Raw genomic sequence first — 21,524 nt, forward strand, 5'->3', positions numbered from 1 at the left:
TTATTTTATTTCCAAATATGCAAAACAGTTCTAAACCAAAGCACTTACATACTACAACAAATCATATTATTAAATTACATTATATTAATTCACGCAACCTGCTCGAGCACTATATTGAACACAACGATTTAGGGCTTAATCAAAAAATTGGTGAGGCTTTTTACATGAATAGTACCTAGATACTATTTTGAGCAAAATTACTAAATAGTTAAATGAATCTTCCCTTCCCATCAAGGTCTTACTTATTATTATGCGACTGTCGTATTCCTAGTAAGATAAATGCCCGACGCTGTCACAAGCTAATTCTGTTCTGTCTGACATTTTTAAAAAGAAATTACTGTAACGTTTATTGGATAAGCGACCAAGAATTTAATCTCAGAAGCTGGATTCCATAATATAATACATATTGGTATATCGGCGAAGGAAGCCAAGGTAAACAATTTGATGCCACGCTTCAATCTACATAGATGATCGTTATGAACAGTCAATGGACTATAATGAAATTCCCAGCCACGTCAGGTATCACAGATTGCGTCCAATATGCCCTGTAGGAGTGCATGAACCGTACATCTATACCGTATAGTGTAAAAACACCAGAATACAAAGACACTCCCCATTATACTACTCGGCCCTTATATCTACGTGTTTGAGGAATGCGGGCGAGGTGAGGGAGATCTCAATATGCTGGTTGCGTATCATCGTTGTATTGCATGCAATTTCTTGCGCCTGCAGGCAACGAAATGACATGCGGGATGCTTCGTGTTATATCGATGCCAATAATGTTGTCCCTAGGCACCATCGACGCACGAAGAACGAATATACTATTTGATGATATAGCTTTTCTTTCTGTCGAAATGCTTCAAAATTATGAACAGTATGCATTTCACGTTAGAATCAAAGGAAAATATACAAAAAAGTAAAAAGTAAATTACACGTTCTGTATGAATAAATTATTTACACGCTTCTACATTTATTTAGCTATCAGAAGATTATTAACGTAAAAATAGGAAGTTCATTATTCTCTACAAAAAATGGTTGTTTTAATAATATTTCATAACTTTTTTAAGGGTTGCGAACAAACCAGCGTTCATAAATGAAAATAGCATATCGAATATGATTTAAAAAATACATATAAAACAATTGGCTTAATTTTGTAGGTACGGACGTTCCTAACAACAAGCCGATATCAAAATAAAACTGAAACTCAAAATAAACCGCAAAAGTTTAAAAGCGCTCGCTCAGCCGGAATGAGATATTTGCTACAAAAGTTAAAAAAAAAACTCTTGGAGTCGAGGTCGTCTCACAGAAGTTGCGAAATCCCATGGAACTTTTGTATGAACCTATCGGGCTCAATCCTCTGTAGACCACTAAATATATAACTAGGATAGAGTTAAAGTATCCACGTCTCTGAGACATTAAAATTTACCGACCGCGAATTTTTTAGAGTTCCTTTGGAAAAACTTTAGATTTCCGATACGTATTGAGCAGGAGAGACTAAAGTCCTACCATTCATTAGAAAAGACAGGTGGTCACTACCGACTAGGCCAGACAAGTCGTCAAAAAATAAATATAAGCCTAAAATGGTTTTATTATGCTTCAAATGTACTTTCGTGCAAACCAATTTGAAAGTGCCAGGTGCCAGGAAAGTCCGACTTCAAAAGTCATAAATAGCAGTAGGTGACAGAATTTATACGTACAAAGTTAAAATGGAAAAATAGTCAAAGGACACGCGAGGAACGCAGTGTTGTATGGAGGTTCTCCGTTTTGAACATTTACTAGTCTCAAGACTGGCAGAGTCTTGAACATTTTACCTTTGACGAAAATGTTGACCGGATTTTTGCAGACTCAAAAAAAAATTATACACACTAAGGCCAATTACAAAATCCTTCACTAAAAACATTTTTTTAATGAAAGGTCAAAGGCCATACCACGGGGTTTTGTATGCGTGAAAGATTTCGTGTATTTATAACTTTGTTTATTGTAATAATACTTACCATGCTATAAGTTACAAACAGGTATGTAAGTATGCTCCAAGTGTGCTTCGAGTTATAAAATAGTTTCTAGTTCTACAGTTATTACTTTTTACCTATTGTAAAACATGTAGGTACATTATGGACTAAGTAGGCTACAAAATAAAAATAAATATTACTACAAGAACAATATAACATATCAATTTTGGACGGAACCTCTCGTAGCTATTCGTGTTGTTTTACTTTCTTAAAATAAAGTTTAAGTAGAGGCGCCACTGTCCGATAATTCCATTTAAAAGCTTTTTGGTTTCGATCTGTGCGCGCTTAAACTTTAAGTAGGTAAATGCGGCAAATCCTTTCATTTTCAGAAGGAATATCGCTTTTAACAAGTTTGGCTTCGTTCTGTGAAAAAAACAAAAAGCGATTCGCTCTTTTGTAACGTTTTATAGCAATACTCTAGCCATTCTTTTATGCGTAAACACTAAGGTTGTTATATCATGGAATCACAAAAATACTACAACCCACCGAAGCTTATTTTGTCTTAATACAAGTGAGTCTAATTGGCGAAAATATACCTCATATACGCTCTTGCTAAAACTCGCCATAAGCGCCGTAATTTAGTTTTAAAACCTCTTAAACTAAAACAGCGAACCAGGCTCATATCCTAAAGGGTGGCATAACTTTTCATTTAGCGTTACTTATACGTTTAACCCATAAAGTTGAGCTCATACCTACTCGTTATAAATTAACCAGTAAAAGACCAAAACATTGCCATCCTGACATGGGTTGTTTTCAGTTTGGGAACATTAAATTATTGCGGTTTGTTTCAAACTCAACTTACAAATTATATTATAGTGTACGAACTAGACACCAGTTGGAAATATATTAAACTTTTTTTAAAGTAAATGAAGAAGAAACTTATGTACGTAAACACTATTGTACATAAGACAGGTTAGTATACAATTAAAGAAAAATTATACATACAAAATGTAAATGTTTTTAAACAATTTTGGGAACAAATCAAATTATTTTATTTAATATTTTGATTTGTGTTTTTTTAAGGTCACACTACTATATATTAATTATAAACTTTAATGTAATAGATGTAATATATTAAAGAAAAAGTGACGATGCCCTCCAGTGGTGAAGGCCGGATTCGAACCGGCGTCTTTAGCTATCGCGGCCAACGCCATGAACCCCTAGGCCACCTCGCCACGGTATGTACCTATATTATCTTTTGTTGATCCTTAAATAAATAAAATAGATCAATCCAATCATTACATATGAAACACATAAAAACCTAACCAATTCTAACCGCAATATATCTGACGCCCGACGTACCAAACTACTTTTCCTAGAATGAAGCCAATTATGCTAACATCATAGTTATCTTCTATTTCAGCAAAGCTTTGTGTTGAAGGCCGTAAAGATAGGCAGTATCGACCTAATTTTTATACGACACGTCCCAGAATCGATGTTCCTCTTTAAGTGGGTCGTAGATCGCTTCCTCACGTGTGGAATCACGTCATCACTTCGATATGAGATTTCTATGTCTCAGCGCGGGGAAAATATTGGATATATGCAATCTGTACCTCGTTCTTGGAAAGCGTTGCTTTATATCTTCTGTATAGAAAATGCATATACTTTTATTTTGAAGGAAACACAGCGGAATGTAATCTCGCTCAAAACTGAAGCAATTCAATTGGGGAAATACCTTACAGAAATTACTATACGAGGTGATCAATCCAAATGGGTCCAAAAGTCAGAAACTATAAGAGATAGCAAAATCGGTTCGATAAAAAAAAATCGAATGAAAGATTTAAAAAAATTGAATGGCATTATTATTAAATTTAAAATCGAAGCCATGGTTTCCTAAGAACGGATGTCGCTATCTCTCATAGTTTCTGACTTCTCCCTACTGACCCATTTGGATTGATCACCCTGTATACCTAGTAATTTGCTTTAAGCTGTCACGACAGTGAGTTTTCATGGACTTACGTATAATAATCATCAATAGCATGTGTTTCCTGTAGAGTTGCGTCCATCCGCTACGGCATCCACTTACCACATGGACAGTACGCTTGTTTGTATGTTGTACAATTGTCGTGATGTAAACAAAATCAGTACTTACATAGGTACATATGGGTAAAAAAATAACACCACATTTCCTGAAATCTTTTGCTTCATGTTATTTTAACTATTTTAGTTTTTTTTACACGTTTGTTTTGATGTAATCACGTCGCCGTACATAATATAAGGGCCACCCCACACTAGCGTCTTTTAAGCGTCGCCGTCTAATAGTCAGCGCTATGGAAAATGGCGTCGCTGCGCATTTGCGGCAAGGTTGCGTCGAGCAGCGGCCATAGAGTTCACTAGACGCCGATGCTCGAGAGCCACTAGTGTGGGGCCTCTCTAACGGCCTGATTCGAACTTTAAGATACGTCAAATATTAGGTCTAGGAACGATATAGATTAATCCATATCGTTTCTAGACCTAATATTTGACGTATCTTAAAGTTCGAATCGGGCCGTAAGTCTTTGTCATCACATACCTAATATGTACATATGTGCAACCGTATCTAAAAAAACAGCGTAGACACACTGGCACCGTCCCACCTCCAACAGACTAATGTAAAAGCGGGCGAAGCGGCGGAAAGAGTACCATTTTGTACCATTTGGAGTTGAAACTCTGGGTCAGGTCCATGGAGTCCCAGCGCGTACAAGTTTTTTGCAGAAATCGCGAAGCGTCTGGTTGACGTAACTAGTGACCGAAGTAGGCAGTAATAACTGATAACATACTAAACTATGGCGGCTTCCTCGCACAACGTATCAGCAATTGAGTATTGCGATACAACGAGGAAATGCCGCCAGCATCCTTGGTACAATTCCTCAAGGTCCTATTTTAGGTTTAAGCTAGTTATTAATTTAGTTTAGTATTTGCATTGTAGTACCTCTATATATTTAATAAATATGAGTTTTTGACAGTTAAGGTCAAGAAAATTACTTGCAAGACTATCCAACACCTTTAAAACACAAAGGGGGCACTTAGCAGACGTGCGCGTCGTTTAAAGGCGAATATTCAAAAAGACGTCGCTCACAGACTCAGGTAAAGCGCTCAACAAGATTTTATTAAGTTAGAGGGAAGATTTATTATAGCCCTTTTTGCGGAGTTATCCACGAGACCATAAATTCCATTTTGCCTTTACTAAGCGGTTTATCGGGCGTCCATTCTGCACGCAAATCAAATTAAGGTCCGATTAGGACACTCCAATGCGATATATTAACTTGGTACCGAGAAATAATGTATGAGCTTTGGTTATAATTGTGAGCTTAAATGACCGCACTTTGATACGGGATAATAAGTGATCAAACAAACTTACCTTAAGTGATGTTCGATCATTATTATATGAAGTGCTTCGTTCGAAGATATATAATTTACCCTGATATATAATTTATCTTTATGTTATTAGGCAACGAAACGCATTTTTAGAGCTAGATTTTAAAGCTGAAACAATAAAAAAGTTATTCCTTGTCTATGCATATTCTAGCTCCACAGACAATCTCACTTTTATTTTATGTCATTCTTTCAGAGCTAAAGCATCACAACTCCCAAGATCAGTAAAGGCCCTAGCCTTATTGGTCTGGGATGGGTGGGTATATATCTTCGAACGAAGCACTTCATATAATAATGATCGAACATCACTTCGTTCTCGATATATAATTTACCATGTAAGATGTTTAAAGCTAATGGGAGTAGTTTATTAATGTTTTAATCTCCTTGCAAATCACGGGCCTATAAATCCCGGTCTTTTGATAGGCTTGCGTGGGGATATAGATCCAACACGTAGAGATCCCTTGGAGAGCTTTAATGTCATGTAGAACGCCTGCTGTAACCCGTTCACAGGCGCAACAATAATAGACACCCATGAACCGGTACCAGCAGGCATTGGGACTATTGCTCATTTTAAATATAGACAGAGAGAATCATACTATCTTTGTCTTACACTATTACTGGAACTAAAAGAAAAGGATGAGTATAGTTTTTTTTGTACTTATTTACTGACAATTTGGTTTGACCAACTACATGGTAAATTATATATCGAGAACGAAGCACTGTATTAAACCAAGAAAAGTCTGCAGAGGTTTTGACAGCACACGCAGTGCAGGTGTTATTTTAAACGTCAAACTTCTATGAAATAATGACGTATAAATAACACTGACACTGCGTGTGATGTCAAAATCTCTGCAACCTTTCTTCGTCTAACTCTATGATAATCCTTAAAGAGCCCAAAGATAAACGTCGGCTTTTCATGATATATCACGCACGATGTGCTGTAACAAATCGTCAACAATTTCCATTGTTTAAAAGAGGAAATGTTTGGCGTGCGGTACGTGACCTTCCGGAAGGAACTTTTTGTCAATTAAAACGCGATTATACAGATTTTTTATTATATTTGTAGAAAACGCTTTAATAGTAAATTGAATCGCCACAAGCGTGACAATAAAATGTACAGTGAAAATAAAATGCCAGAAAAACACGATGTGCGTGGGAAATGCCAGATGCGATGTGGTTTTTAATGCAAATGCCGAGCCAAATTATAAAAACGCACTGATTATTTATTAAAATACTTAACAACATTTAATCATTCATATTTTATAACTTTAGCACGACTATACATTCTATACATTCTATGGGGTGTATTCTGTTGATGTGTATGTTGTTTCTGTTCTATTCTGTTGATGTCGAAAGGGTATTCAAACGCCAAAAGAAATGCGTGCGTGCATAGCAAATGATCATATACGGACTAGTTGTAAACCACTATTTAAACAGATCAACATACCTATTACCTTAACCTACCTAGCTTGTATGTATATACTGAAAATCTGTAATTTTTCAAAGAAATACCCAAAATATTTCCAAAAGCGTACAGACATGTGTCCACTCAACCCAAGAACACAATACAAAGATATCTTACATCAGCCACGATGTATGACAGATGTATACAGAAAAAAATGCTTATAACATGAGTATAAAAATCTATAATAATTTACCAGTTCAAATAAAATCACTTGAAGGCAATAAGTTTAACATAACTCTAAACTCATAACATGATTTCACTAATTGTACATAATGTTTAATTTACTGTTGTTCGTTCTTAATATTTTTAGGCTAATGTATTATCCTTAAAGTTAAATTAAAATAATTTATGCTTGCAATTTTAACTCCTGTACCTTATAGTTTTTTTATTTGTATGGTAATTCATTATTAACGATGTATAAATTTGCATGCTGTTTAAACAGCTGAAGGAGGTGAAACGATTGTATGTTATGTACATTTAACCTAAGACACTTATTGTACCCTTTTTTGCAAATAAAATTATTTATATTTTTATTGTTTACAAAAGAAGGCTCATTTAATAATAAAATATCATTATGTAGTAATAAATTATGATGTATTTTATAATAATTAAGAATAAGATTAACATTGTTATTAACACCTCGCCGTTCTTGGAGTTTCATTAAAGTTAGTTTTTTTTATGAACTTACCTAAATATATGCTAAAAATACAGTTTCTTGTGATAGGTATATTAAATGAGATCGTAGAAACTTTTTATTTAAACGCCGTGTTACAGCGATCATAATATACATATACGAGTACGATAACCCTTTCTGACCCTTAAATAAGTTTAGTAACATACCTACCTACATACATACTACATAATACTTTATAACCCTATCAAGTTTATTACCAAAAACACGTTAATACTACTAATTATTCATGTACAAGTTAATATTGTCACAAGATAAATTATCACAAATCCCATTTCAACACATGCATTTTCACCACCTCTTTCACCAGTACTCTGGGCAATAATCGAGAATATCTGAAATTGTACAAGAACCATAACAACACTCGCTGACAATCTCCCTCTTCAGCTGCATGCTGTAGAAGGACGCCGCCCTCTTCGCCCGCACTTTGGAAAGGCGCGACTTGGGCAAATCTGGCACCTCCATTTTCCCGGTACAAATGCCGAGAATCAACTGGGACAATTCCCTGCTGCACACATCATGAAACACTGAATTCATTGTCATCTCCTTGTGAGTAGTTTCGCCGTTTATAATTACAACGTGAATTAACGTGACGTATAATATGAAGTTGAGCGGAGAACAATATTTTGACCACATTTTAAATTTGCTTCTATATTTTTAAATACAGTAGGAAACTGTCTCGGTGGATATTTGGCGGCAGTCTGGCGCTTCCGTCTGATCCACGATAGCGCCTCAGCACTGCGTGTTCACGTGCGTAGGCAAACGTTTTTAACTTTTCATTTATGATGCTACTATTTCGTTATTTAATCATTTGTCTTATAATAAAACGTAAGGTGACAGGTGACTAAACGTAGTTGTTGTTGTAAACGTATAAGTTGACTTGAACGTACTATAGTCCTCTACTTTCTCTGTGAAAAATAAGGCGTATTCTTGCTTTTGAAATCCAGCTAAAATTTACCACCACTAAGTAATCTTCAAAAACTTATCTTCGTCTGTAGTTTGACTCCACTATAACTTAGACAAGTGACAACAGGATGCTACCGCAGCACTGCTCAGCTATGTTTCTTTATATTCGGTATGACAAATAAGTAATGAATAGAAAATAACAACAAACCAGTCTGTACCAATCTTTACAATAACGATAACACGTGTCAATTATGACTAACTAAACATAATTAAGTTTAAAACAACATGGCTTAAGAAATATCATAAATAGAATTACGATAATAAGATAGGTAACGAGATGTTTAAAAGAAATCTTAATGTAAATTAATTTAAGTAGGTAACTACTTGTTTTTTTATTTGCAAGTACGTTCCATTATCTAAGTACCTATAGATAAGTAATTTAAAGTGTATGCACTATATTTGTTTATGGTTCTCTTTGTCTATGGTTTAGGGTTGCAATGTTGTTTTTCTTAGCTTTAGCCTCATTTACATTCACTGTTCTCATTTCGATTGAGTAAATTAAATCAAGTAAATATTATTCACTTGTTTGTCTACTCTTGTGGGTAATTCGTCCGTATAACTAGCTAAGCTGTGATAGCTTAACGGGAAAGGCGAAGTCGTATGTACTGGTAGGTATCTGCTTTTTGGTAAAATACTTGTCTTAATTTACCCAAGACTAGTCTGTTAGTTAAATAAAAGCTTTAAAAAAATCGTGTTTATTGACTTAGTCTGGACACTTTCAACCATTGCATTTTTTACAAGTAACTACACCTCAGTACATTCACAATTTATATTTGTATTTATTTTATTTTTATTTTATTTTATTGGGAAACAAACAGCTTACAATTTTACACAATATGAATTAATATTAACAAAACACAAGCCAAAACATTTTCCACTAGTTAATTAAGGCAGAAAAGCTCAAAGGGAACTTAATGAAATACAAAATAATAACCAAAAGCTATTTAGCTGGTATTTTAGCTGAAGCTTATGGTTGTTAAGTCAAGAAAAAAAAGAAGGTACACAACAATACTTACATATGTGTGTTAGTGTGTGTTGTGGTGTTTACGCGATTAAGTCCCGTCGTTGTGAATAATAATGAGTAAAAATCGTGAAAGTTTAAATCAGTGTCAGGTAATTATTAAGTGCTACGTTAGGGTTTTTTTTTATTAAGGTACCAAATTTACCCAGCTTCATATTGAACACATCAAAATCGGAATTTTTAGAATTATACATTGAGCATGCTCTAACTAGATATTAAGTTTTGAAATACTTTGTACGACAGAGTGGAATGGCAAATAAAGTTTTTGATGTAGTTCGGGAATTAGGACATCTATATGAAACATTGTATGAGCAATATGTTTTACATCTGCACAACCTAACTTTAAAATATTAATGATGTAAGTCAATTTTTATTAAACAAAGTAAAGCAGCTTACAGCAAGCTTACGCACTAAAAGCTTTACGGTTTTTTTTAACGTTCCGTAGTCAACAGGAACCCTTATAGTTTCGCCATGTCCATCTGTCTGTCTGTCCGAGGCTTTGCTCCGTGATCATTAGTGCTAGAAAGCTAGAGAACCTCCCCTACACGTAAAGTGGGGATGATTTCTTTTTCGCTTTAACCCCATGGTGTGGGGTGTCGTTAGATAGGTCTTTCAAAACGAATTGGGGTATTCCACAAACATTTTTTTTAAATCAATATTTTCGGAAATAATCGCTCCAGAGCAGAGCAGGAAACGTACGGTTACGGTAGACGGGCAGACTAAACACTATGTTGACGAGTATATTTACTTGGGCCAGTTAGTCTCTTTCAACAACAGGCAAGACAAAGAAATTGAGCGCCGTGTCGAAAACGCCTGGAAGAGCTACTGGTCCATGAAAGAGCTGATGAAGGGTAGCCTTCCACTGTCACTGAAGCGAAAACTCGTCGACATGTGTATCCTGCCCGTCCTAACCTACGGTGCCCAAACATGGTCACTCACAGAGAGTCAGAAGTCCAAGTTGAAGGTATGCCAACGGGCTATTGAGCGCAGCATTTTAGGTGTGAAGAGGACCGATCGTATCCGGAACACCACGCTGCGCGCAAAAACCCGCATTGCTGACGTCGGTGAGAAGACTGCTAGGCTCAAATGGGACTGGGCCGGTCACGTCTACCGCATGCATCCAGACAGATGGGCTAGCATAGCCACCAAATGGATGCCAGAAGAGGGGCGCGGACCCGGCAGGCCCAGACGGAGATGGCGGGACGACCTAGACACCTTTCTCAACAACTGGCCGGAGGAGGCACTATATCGGGAGTCGTGGAAAACAAGGGGAGAGGCCTTTGCCCAGCAGTGGGACACCATAACGGGCTAGTAAAAAAAAAAATCGCTCCAGAAGAAAAAAAAGGTGTCCCCCACCCTCGAACTTTTGAATGATAAAAAAAATCGTGAAAAAATAGAACTTAATGAAGACATTCAATTAAAACTATACATTAACTTATCAGTTAAGCCGTTTTTGCGTTATCGCAAAAAGTCATAGCAAGTTCATAGTAAAAAGACGTACAAAGCGTTGTGGAGGTACTGCCTTTTGATAAGTACATAACACTTACTAATAGCACCCGTTCAAGGTCTATTGTGACGGACGGGTAACTACCGAACCCTACAATGAGCATGGCCTGACATGCTCTTGGCCTGTTTTTAATATGTTACATGTTTAACCTGGTCTAGCAATGGCTAAAAAGTAGTTTAGTCAAAAAACTCTCTCTCAGAAAACACTCATCAAAAAACATCGGATTATGTTTTCAGCAAATACGATGTTTATACCAACTCTTAATTTGTTTTTTGAATACAAATCCATCTCCTGCCATTACAATTAAGTCCAACATTTCACCAAAATGTGTAGGTACAAAATATTCAGATACCTGAAACTTTTCTCCTGCGCATTTAAAGTTTATTTTATTTGCAGCAGTTATCTGCGAGGGCAAGCCACCGCAAATATATTGCGGCACTACGTCATGAGATGACGAGGTCCGGAGGCGACACGTGACTACCTGAGGAAAATTGCACACAAGATTATAAAATAATGTGTGAATGGTTTTTCTTAAATTAATGGTACTTATTTGTAGTACAAGACCAAAAAGTAAGGGCAAATATATTAAAATATCACTTAGGTAAGGTCTCACATTTTCGCTAAACTTACATGAGGTTCAAGTCGATAGCTCTTAAGGCCTTTATTCGATCCGTACTGAAAGAGGCACCGTGTATATTGCATATGAGATAAATTGAGATTATTAATTCGTTTTTGTAGAGTAAACTGGCAGAAGTTTAAAATTAGTCATTCAGGCATTTTTTTCCCTTTAGAGTTAAAATGAGGGGGTCAGTATCATAGAAAGGCAAATGTACATTCATATCAACCAGGCTACGGCAGCAGCGCATATACCATGGATGTGAAATTATGTCTTTATCGTTTCTTCAAAACAACTATGTTGTGTAAATTAGATAACTTGCACACGACAGACATGATGTAAACAATTCTAATGTATGTCCAGCCTCTAGGCGACTTTGTTATCATGGAAATTGGTCATTAAGTCCACTTTTGAGTAACAAAATTCGACAATTCACCTACGACCCTGATCGTGGTTCCTAGAATGGTTTTATTTAAGAGGTACATAAAAATATTTTCTGTTTGATACTAAATAGTTACCAAAGTAAAATTTCAATAGGTTCTTATGCAATGTGTCACCGACTCTCAATGCCATTTTTACCAATAATATAAAAGCAGTTCGTAATATATGGGAAAGGGGAAATTTATAGCACGATATATATCTAATTTATAAAAGATTGACTGTTATAACCAAATTGATTCTTAATAAATTTACTTGTTATATTTATAGCTAATATAATTTATAGCACGGTATATCTCAAATTTTAATCTAGTTTTCTCATTTTCTCAACCTTCGTATGATAACCGGAGTTGTGTTCTAATTTATCCCTCAAAAGCGGACTCCATTTTTTTCTACGTTATAACGTATATATTTTATATGTCCATCTTTAGTTCACCAACATACACATAAATATTTTAAATGTACCACATTTCAACTGAATCGGTCCAGTAGTTTGGAGCAAATTGGCTTTGACAGACGAACGGACTGACAGCCGCACGAGTGGTTCTATAATGATTCCGTTTTTTTTCCTTTTGAGGGACGGAACCCTAGAAAATATCCGTAAGAATGTTATAGGTAAATAAGAATCTAATCGTTAATTAGGCCATTGGCCTAAGTGAGTCAATATATTTATAATTGAGCGCGGGTTATAAACAACATGTTACTATTTGTAATTATTGTAAGTTACATGTCTACAATTTACGATTACAAACTTCGGAACTTTCCAAATGCTGTTTACATTCCAAATGTACCAACGAACTAATCTTTTAAATACACCTAGTTAAATGTCATTAGTACAGCTTAACGCGATAACGGTTTAGTACCCAAAATCCTAAATGAATACGAAACTGTTAAAAAGCCCCTTTGCCAAGTAATAAGATTAAAGGATAAAGCGCTCATTTTCCTGCCGCAAACAAAACGCATAGCTGTATAAATTGTACAATTCAAGTAATTTTCTGCACAGAAACAATAAAAAGTTTCAGGCTCATAATCCAGCGTATTAACGAAAAGATTTAAACTTTCCGAATGTCCGGAGAACTTGAGAAGTTGCGATTAATAAGTACTTACCTGCGTACAAAGGCTGTTTAACAAAGGCAGTGGGGGGGACACTCCTCCTTTCGGGCTTCCTCGGCTCCGTTCGGTTCAGCATTGCTCTGAGCAATTATTAGGGTTGACACAACTTGACGTCCCTCTCCCTTTGCGTGCACGACCACAGTTAAAATAATGACTTGAATTTTGACAACCCTAAATAGCCGAAAGGGATAGTGCCATACATCAGAAAGGGACAGCGTGATTCGGCACTGAATCGCTGTCAAACTTCGGTTTTGTAGGAAGTATCCTCTGTACGGTAGTACTATTAGTTATTCTGTGAGAAAGGGTTAAATTAAATAGACTTACACTGAGACTGCTTTTATTTTAGGGATCTGGGAAAAGTAAGTTACTAGAGTATTTTTGAAAGTTATTTGTAGAGTAAAAGTTTCATTTACGTAGCACATAACACTCTTATCTTCTTTTCTTAAGTGATTACACGGTTTATTTATAAGATAAACGTCTCAATGTTTGACGCCCTAATTTTAATATTAGTTGGCACTTCCGTTGCTATTAATTTAGTTAATAATCGTCAACTAATGAGAGAGAGTCAAGGTGAGGACGATAAAGCTAGTAAGTTCAAAATATTGAATTGTGAATATAGGAATGGAATTGTCAGATTAGTAGAATCGAAGTATTTTTTTCTTCTTATAATAAGTAACCTAAAGTGATCATTGTGACGTTTACACAAAAAGTGTTTAGCGAACTACCTGCCAGTCGACAGTCCATTGTCAATCGTCATGGCGAGCAGACAGGTCGCAAAGCACACGACTGACGGGTCGCAAAGCATACAACGGAGTCGAGACGTCACAATGGCGACGAGGATAAAGAACGTAAGAAAAAAGAAAAAAAATGATGTAGGTACTTACTAACTCAATTAACAGTTTAGACAAAAAGTTATCAGTTTTAAATTCTTTTTTTTTTTCAATAACTGGATAGGAGACGAATTACCCAAAATAGCACAGGTATGATTACCCATTGTAGACTTATTTATAGCTCTGAGCAGTCTGAGCATATAAACATGGTTATAAGGTACACTTCTGGTATTTAACAGAAGGGTTACTATTTACACTGACAGATCAATCCATAACAAATCCAGATCTTTATAACATGTTATTAAAATCAGAATAAACCTCAGGATCTAGTAAAAGCACAAGGAAAGTAGCAGCTAGGTACCAAGGTCAGCGATGGCTTACTTCTTTCCAAACGCCTGTAACAAAGCAAATACCTTTAAACAAAAAAGTAACTTCAAATCGTATCTTTTCAATTCCAATCGAGATTCAACCATTCGGCTCCAAAGACGTTTCAATGCCCTACTAGCTTGGAAAGCCAAGTTGAGTATCCGGATTAAACTGCTTTGACTCAGTCTCCCGACTCGACGCCTGGACACCTCGCGTGAACTCGAGCGCGTGGCATTGATTTACCGAAATCTACTGCAAAACTGTGACTAACAACGCTTGCCAAGCGCTCGCTTTAGGTGAAAGAGTAACAATTATTTTTAAAGCCTAAATATTATGTGTCCCACTGCTGTGCAAAGGGCTCCCATTTCTTTCGTAACTACGTAATTAAAAAGATTGTTCCCACTTTTATTATAGGTAGCCCCAGAATGTCGAATACGCTTCCAGAATAGATGTCGGTCAATAGATATGATCTGAGTTTCTTCAAATGTCAAGTGTAGTGCAAGTGAATCAGTTATTTAGGCGCTTGCACTTGTAAACCCTAACTATTTAACATCTAACGGAAGTTGGCGGTCGGGCGTATATTATTGAAGTAAACAAGTGCTACCTATATTCTGATCCGGTTTTACGAATTTCACACTTATACTGGCTCACTTCAGGAGAAAAGGATTGATAAGTGGCGGGAATAACATTAGAGCAGTGTGAGCCTGTGAGCAACTTTCAGTGTTGGTTCAATGTACAGTCACCACACGGGATTTTTATGCCATTTAGGGTTCTTGCTAAATTCAAAATTTGATGGCGTAAGTATTGAACAACCAATTTAGTTAGGACCCTAAATGGTGCAACAATCGCGGAGCGTGATGGTACCTAGCGTATTTTTGTTAGAACTTAGCAATACTTTTCAGAGTTTGAAGAAATAGCATTGTTTTCAGACGGAAGTTATCGCTCTAAATTTATATATAGGTGTGTCCAGTAGAAAACTATCGTTGACTTCTAAGTAAATATCATCTTCCTCGCGTTGTCCCGTCATTTCTTTGCCACGGCTCATGGGAGCCTGAGGTTCGCTTGGCAACTAAACCCAAGAATTGGCGTAGGTACTAGTTTTTACGAAAGCGACTGCCATCTGACCTTCGAACCCAGAGGATAAACTAGGCCTTATCGGGATTAGTCCGGTTTCCTCACGATGTTTTCCTTCACCGAAAAGCGACTAGTAATTATCAAATGATATTTCGTACATAAATTCCGAAAAACTCATTGGTACGAGCCGGGGTTTGAACCCGCGACCTCCGGATTGAAAGTCGCACGCCATTAGCGCTAGGCCACCAGCAACTTCGTATTTATAAGTAAATAGATTAGATAAGTACACTATGACACTAGTCACTATTCGGACAAAACTAACGACATGGTATACGTACCTGTTAAATGTGTCACGCTATTTAGGCTGGAAGGTGCGCCAAAAACTAAAACACAATATGTTTGGGTCAAAATTCTATTAGTTGTCTTGTTTTTTGCCCTCAAAAATGTAACAGAGTGGAGGTTTTTGCATGAGATGAAATTCAGTTTATACTTTTCAGTAACATAAGTATAACTACAACGATATCTTCATCACCTGCGAGATGGAATGTCACATGATATATGTCACTTCCGTTCACATTAGTGGGCCGTCTACTTGAGCGTGATAAACGGAGAACGCCGAGACACCATGACAAGGATAACGTCGTTTGGGAAACGCAAATATACAGCCTTATTTACCATTCTTATTTCAATTTCCAAAATGTACTTTTCACATTATTTATTCAACGTAGAAAAAAGTGAAAAACTATGATGAATTCGCTTTATTATTAGTCGGTCAGAGAACCAAAATTGGAAATTTTGCCTTAATTTTTCTTTTTTCTTTTTTTTAAAGGATGACTCACGCTAGAACGGCCCAGTTTGGGGCCGAGGCAAACGTCTTCATTTTCTATGACAGGTGACCAGTGATTACGTGATGCTTTCTGTAGAAAACAAAGTGTCGGATGCCTCGGCCCGGATCAGGTCCGTTCTAACGAGTGGAGTGCGCGAAATCGCTCATACAAACGTAGTCCTCGTTTTCCTCTCTGGTTAATAACATTATTGGAAATATTTTGATACATTTTGTTGTATATCAACCACAGATATGCCCCTACCTTTGATTTTTTCGAATCTTTAATTATTATAAGAGTTAGAAGCATTTAAAAATCTGTATGAATTCTGTTTTTCGCGCCTAATTTTTACAATAATCAAAAAATTTAAAAAAGTCAAACGTCCCCTACGTTATAGCTATGGTATGGTATAATATACATTAAATTATCTAAAAATATTTTCCATAGTGTCAGTGTCCAGAGAGGAAAAACGTAGTCCATGTTTGTATGGAGGATAGGGGACGGCCGCTTCTCCGTACAAACGTGGACTACGTTTTTCATTTTACTTCATTTCATTTATTTATTTCTTTAACAATAATGCATTGTGTTAGAAATCTTACGAACTAATTACATACATGCTTATAACTTAATTAAACTGAGTAATTATGGGACATGTCAGCAAATAAATACATTGTTAATAATAATTATATAATTTCCTCTCTGCACATAGACATAATACCGATTTTTGACAAGATTAATGTATTCACAAGTTCCTCATTAAGAAGGTCTACGAACATTTTAAATACATAGTTATTTAGACTTCAAATGTTACCTAGGTATTTTTTATATGAATCGCTGTGACCGTTACTGACCGTACGGTACGCATTGTAGTAGTTTGATATTTAATTACCTATAAGATTGCTGCGCCCTTGCAGGGTCCATATTATGTAATACTATATAATATGTTTACAATAAATGCTTTTGACTTTTGACTTATATATTTAGGTAACTTACATAAATGTTACAAAAGAATGATTTCAGCAATATTCAGATTTTGTGCCCGATTTAGTAATTTCTAGGTACATAATATTTTAATTATTAACCTACATTACTATACTTTTTTCTAGTTTTCACAAAAAAAAAATTACAATATTTTGCAAGACATATGCCGAATATATTCGCATATAAGTACCTACTTAACGCTCTGGGTCTCGGTCTTTTAACGCTATTATCGTCCCCTTCTGTCAATATTGTACGGTTAATACTAAGTGAAGTATTCTTATAGCGATTTTCATGAGACCGGCCCCTTTCAGCGTTTGAATGTAGGCTCCCAACAGAATGTGGCTACTTAAAGCTAGGTATTTTTAATATGAATCGCTGTGGCCGTACGCCAGCCTTATTTTGTGAAAGGTATGCGAAGATGTATACGTAAATAAAATAAATAGTTGTGAACGCATTTTCTCTTAAATACGCAGGCACCATTTCAGATTTTTGTTACATTACTTTACACTACATACTTAATAAAATTTATGGTACCTTTCTACCTTGAGCGTAGGGTAATAAAGTTATTATGTTTTTATTAAAATATTTATGCTCTAATAGCGATCCCAATTAGCAACTTCTTTCTGACAAGGTAACTAATCTCGCACTGGTAGGTATATTATAATAAAATTATAGTACAGTATATCATTTAAATTTTATTTTATGACTAAAGAAAACATCATTAACGTTTGTTAAGCCATCATTTAAAACGTCTGAGGAGAGAAAAGTTGTGCACAAGTTACTGACAAGCAAAACGTTTGAAAAACTTGTACGCACTGTTGCCGATCCTAACACAACGCACCCTCGTTGAGCTCTGGCAACCTTACTAACCGGCAGAAAAGCAACACAACACTGAGTAGGGTCTAGTGTTATTTGGCTGCGGTTTTCTGTAAGGTGGAGGCCCCAGTGTGGGGTCTGCTCTAGATCTGAAATGACATCCGCTGTGCTGTGCCCTACCACGCAACGCGATAAGACATTCACAGTGCCCCCTACCTCTCTTTTGGACGTAAGTAGTTTAAGGACATACCCGGATCCATAGGATAAGGACAGTTGGGTTAAAATACCAAAACTAAAATGGGTGTAGGTACTTGTTACATTTGAAGAATTCCCTTGATTTCTGCAAAAGCCCAAAATTATAAAGATCAGTCATTCATTCTAACATGGTAGCTACTGACTGTTCATTTTGTTGTGTTGACTGCACGTTTTGACAAAACAACCGATTTGACTTGCTGAATAGTTCGATACCATTATTGTACCTATTCAATCAAAATTGATGCGATTATCTTTTTGGTCATTTTGATCCGATATACGTCCGACTGCTGGGCATGTGACTTCTCTCGTGGACAAAGATGGATTTTAATGTAATATAAATTCTTGGGCGAAAATGTATTTTTGCTTTTATTACATCAATTTTACTTCTAAAGTTGCAAAAGCACGTTTAACACTTTCACGCCGAAATTTTTAATGAGACCCTTCTCGTTGTAAAAGTCGGTTAAAAATGCTAGCGAATTTTTATGATTGCGCCTTCCTTGAACGTTTAATGAGGGTTGGAGCCTGTCAATAATTTAGTGTCACTCTTAAAGCCCTCGCATATACTTTATGGAGACACGGCCCCTTTTATTCGCAAACTTTTAATTTTTACCTCGACTTTTAATGTTTATCCGTAACTTTTAAAGTGAACATCTGTGTTCGAGCATAATTTGTCGTGAATATCGAAGGAGTGTTTTGATTTTGAATCTTTTTTTTATCATCGTGACCCAACATTAAAATGGATTTTTAATTTGGTTTCCTTACAAATGTTGTACATTATTTAGTGCTCAAAAATCTAAAAATACACGATGAAACGAGTAACCCGACAGATTTCTGTCAATTTTACGAGTAAATAATATTATATCAACATGGTTTCAACTATTGCCATATTGAGGGAGTGAAAAAGAAAATCGAACGAAGTCGCGAGCAACAGCTAGTAATAGCATATTTTTTTTCACCACACCAGCTCTGCTGATAAAGGCTCTCTTGATTGTTCAAAACTCGCTATGCTCGTGGTTTAATTTTGGAATATTTCGCTTGCTCGGGTATCAATATTAGCACGAGCGGTTAAACAACGACTTTGCCCCCTTGTAAAACAAATAACTATTGCCTTTCACACTTTGATAGAGCTAAACTAGCAGTACAATAAAACTGCTGCGTCAGTTTTTCAAATTCTCCAGCGTGCAAGAAAAAAGAGAACTTTGCATATCGATTGTTAAAATTCACAGCTCACAGCAGCCTACACCGTAACTTTGACGGCCTAACGAGTGCCTCGTATTACTATGAGCTTTTGTGATCGTATTGTACGAGTACTTTATTCGAGACCATTGAAATTATCACTTTGAGTTTGTATATAAACGAATAAATTCCAATTTTATGTAAAATATTTTGCACAGAAACACTTACTGACTATCATTATTTCTAACTCTGACAATGGAACAATAAAACAACAACTGTTTTTCATTTAATGACAAATTCCATTGAGCTTAATGTTATGGAAATAATAATAAAAACGCACTGAGAATGAAACACAATGAAATTTGATTGGAGCTCAACATTTTTCCAACGGGAGTAAAATAGGTATAAGGAAAACGGTTTTATGAGAATTCAAATAAACTAACCGGTCAAGTGAAAAAACACGAGTTAGGAGTTACACAAAACGTTTTCATTTTAACTTTGACCAACGAGTTTATTAGGTACTTTACAATTTAATACCCTGGTCAGGCTACCGCGAAAACTCGGGCAAACTAATTATTTTAAAAATTAACCCTAAGTTGATCGAATTGTCTTTTTCATACGTCCCGTCCCGTCCTGTGTCGTCATATTATAAATTTCATCTCAATCGCTAAAACCGTTTTTGAGAAAATACCAACTAGTTATGCAAATGTGTCTGAAATAAGAGCTCCGTGAGCTCTAAAAACTATGATAGATTATTTGCCGCTACTGTAGGTATTCAAAATTCATGACAAATAATAAGTTAAGTATATCCAAAATCAAATTCATAATTAACTTGATCAATGAAGATTGCAATAAACAGCTTTTTATCAGACAAAACAATTTTATTAACGTTTTTAGTATAGATATAAATTCGATATACACCTACTTTTTTCATAAAAAGTCGTATTGCTTTGTTTATAGCGTTTAAACCAAACTTTTTAGATGAATCATAATACATTTAATAACCTTTCATTACATGTAGCACACGTGTATGTAAAGCTATAATTTTCATTTTGCGAATTTCGGCAGTGATTATCTGTATGACGTCATTATTTGTCAGTCAGGGACAATAGAGATGGTCTCCCGGCAGTTTTAGAATCCAGGTCATATTGCTAATAATATACTAGAAGCATAAGTGGATTAACCTGAAAATGACCAATTTGGATTTTTTAAACTTTAATGCATTTGTTCTAGCAAATACCTGCATTTTGATGCATAATTTCATAATTTCTGGTCAGATTTTGATTTTTTTTGGTATAAATGTGAGGTCTGAGACGTCATCTTTAATGTTATAGTACATTACTTTAAGGTCCGACTTTTGGTTTTGTTGTAAAACCCAAATACTCGAATATTTTTTTACATCATTTTGATTTCTTTGTAAATTTATCTCAAACTGTTGTATATTTTGGTACACAGTGTATGAATTAAATATAGAACATTTAATTGGCTTTCATTTAATACCCCACACGTGTATGTGAAATGCATAGTTGGGGTGCAATATGCAATATTCGCAACGAGGCGGGAGCCATTTTGATGACGTCATTCCGCTGAAGTAGATGGCCGGCGCCGCTGTCTCCCGGCAGTTTTGGAGACCTAGTACCATGACCAACAAAATACTATAATTTGGTAGCGGTTTCCGGATCTGAACTATATTCCCATAAGGCAGTGCACTAAAATATTTTTTTATGTGATTTCCCGATATTTCGGAACAGTTGCACATGCATATACCATCTTCTTGGAATACTAGAGTAAAGTAGAATATAGTGGAACAGTTATTATAATGTAAATGTTAGCTAGAAATCTTCCAAAGTAGTACTTTGTTTTAATATTTACATCGTGTTGTTTTTTGATAAAATTAACAGAATTGTTTTAATCAGAAACAAAGTAGGTACAGGTTGCTATAAGTTCCGATAAATAACAATTACGCAAATCAAATGCGGTATACTGCGGGATTGATACCGATAGCTTATCAGAGGACACGTT

This window comes from Cydia strobilella, chromosome 11 (genome assembly GCF_947568885.1).
Source record: "Cydia strobilella chromosome 11, ilCydStro3.1, whole genome shotgun sequence".
NCBI lineage: Eukaryota > Metazoa > Arthropoda > Insecta > Lepidoptera > Tortricidae > Cydia > Cydia strobilella.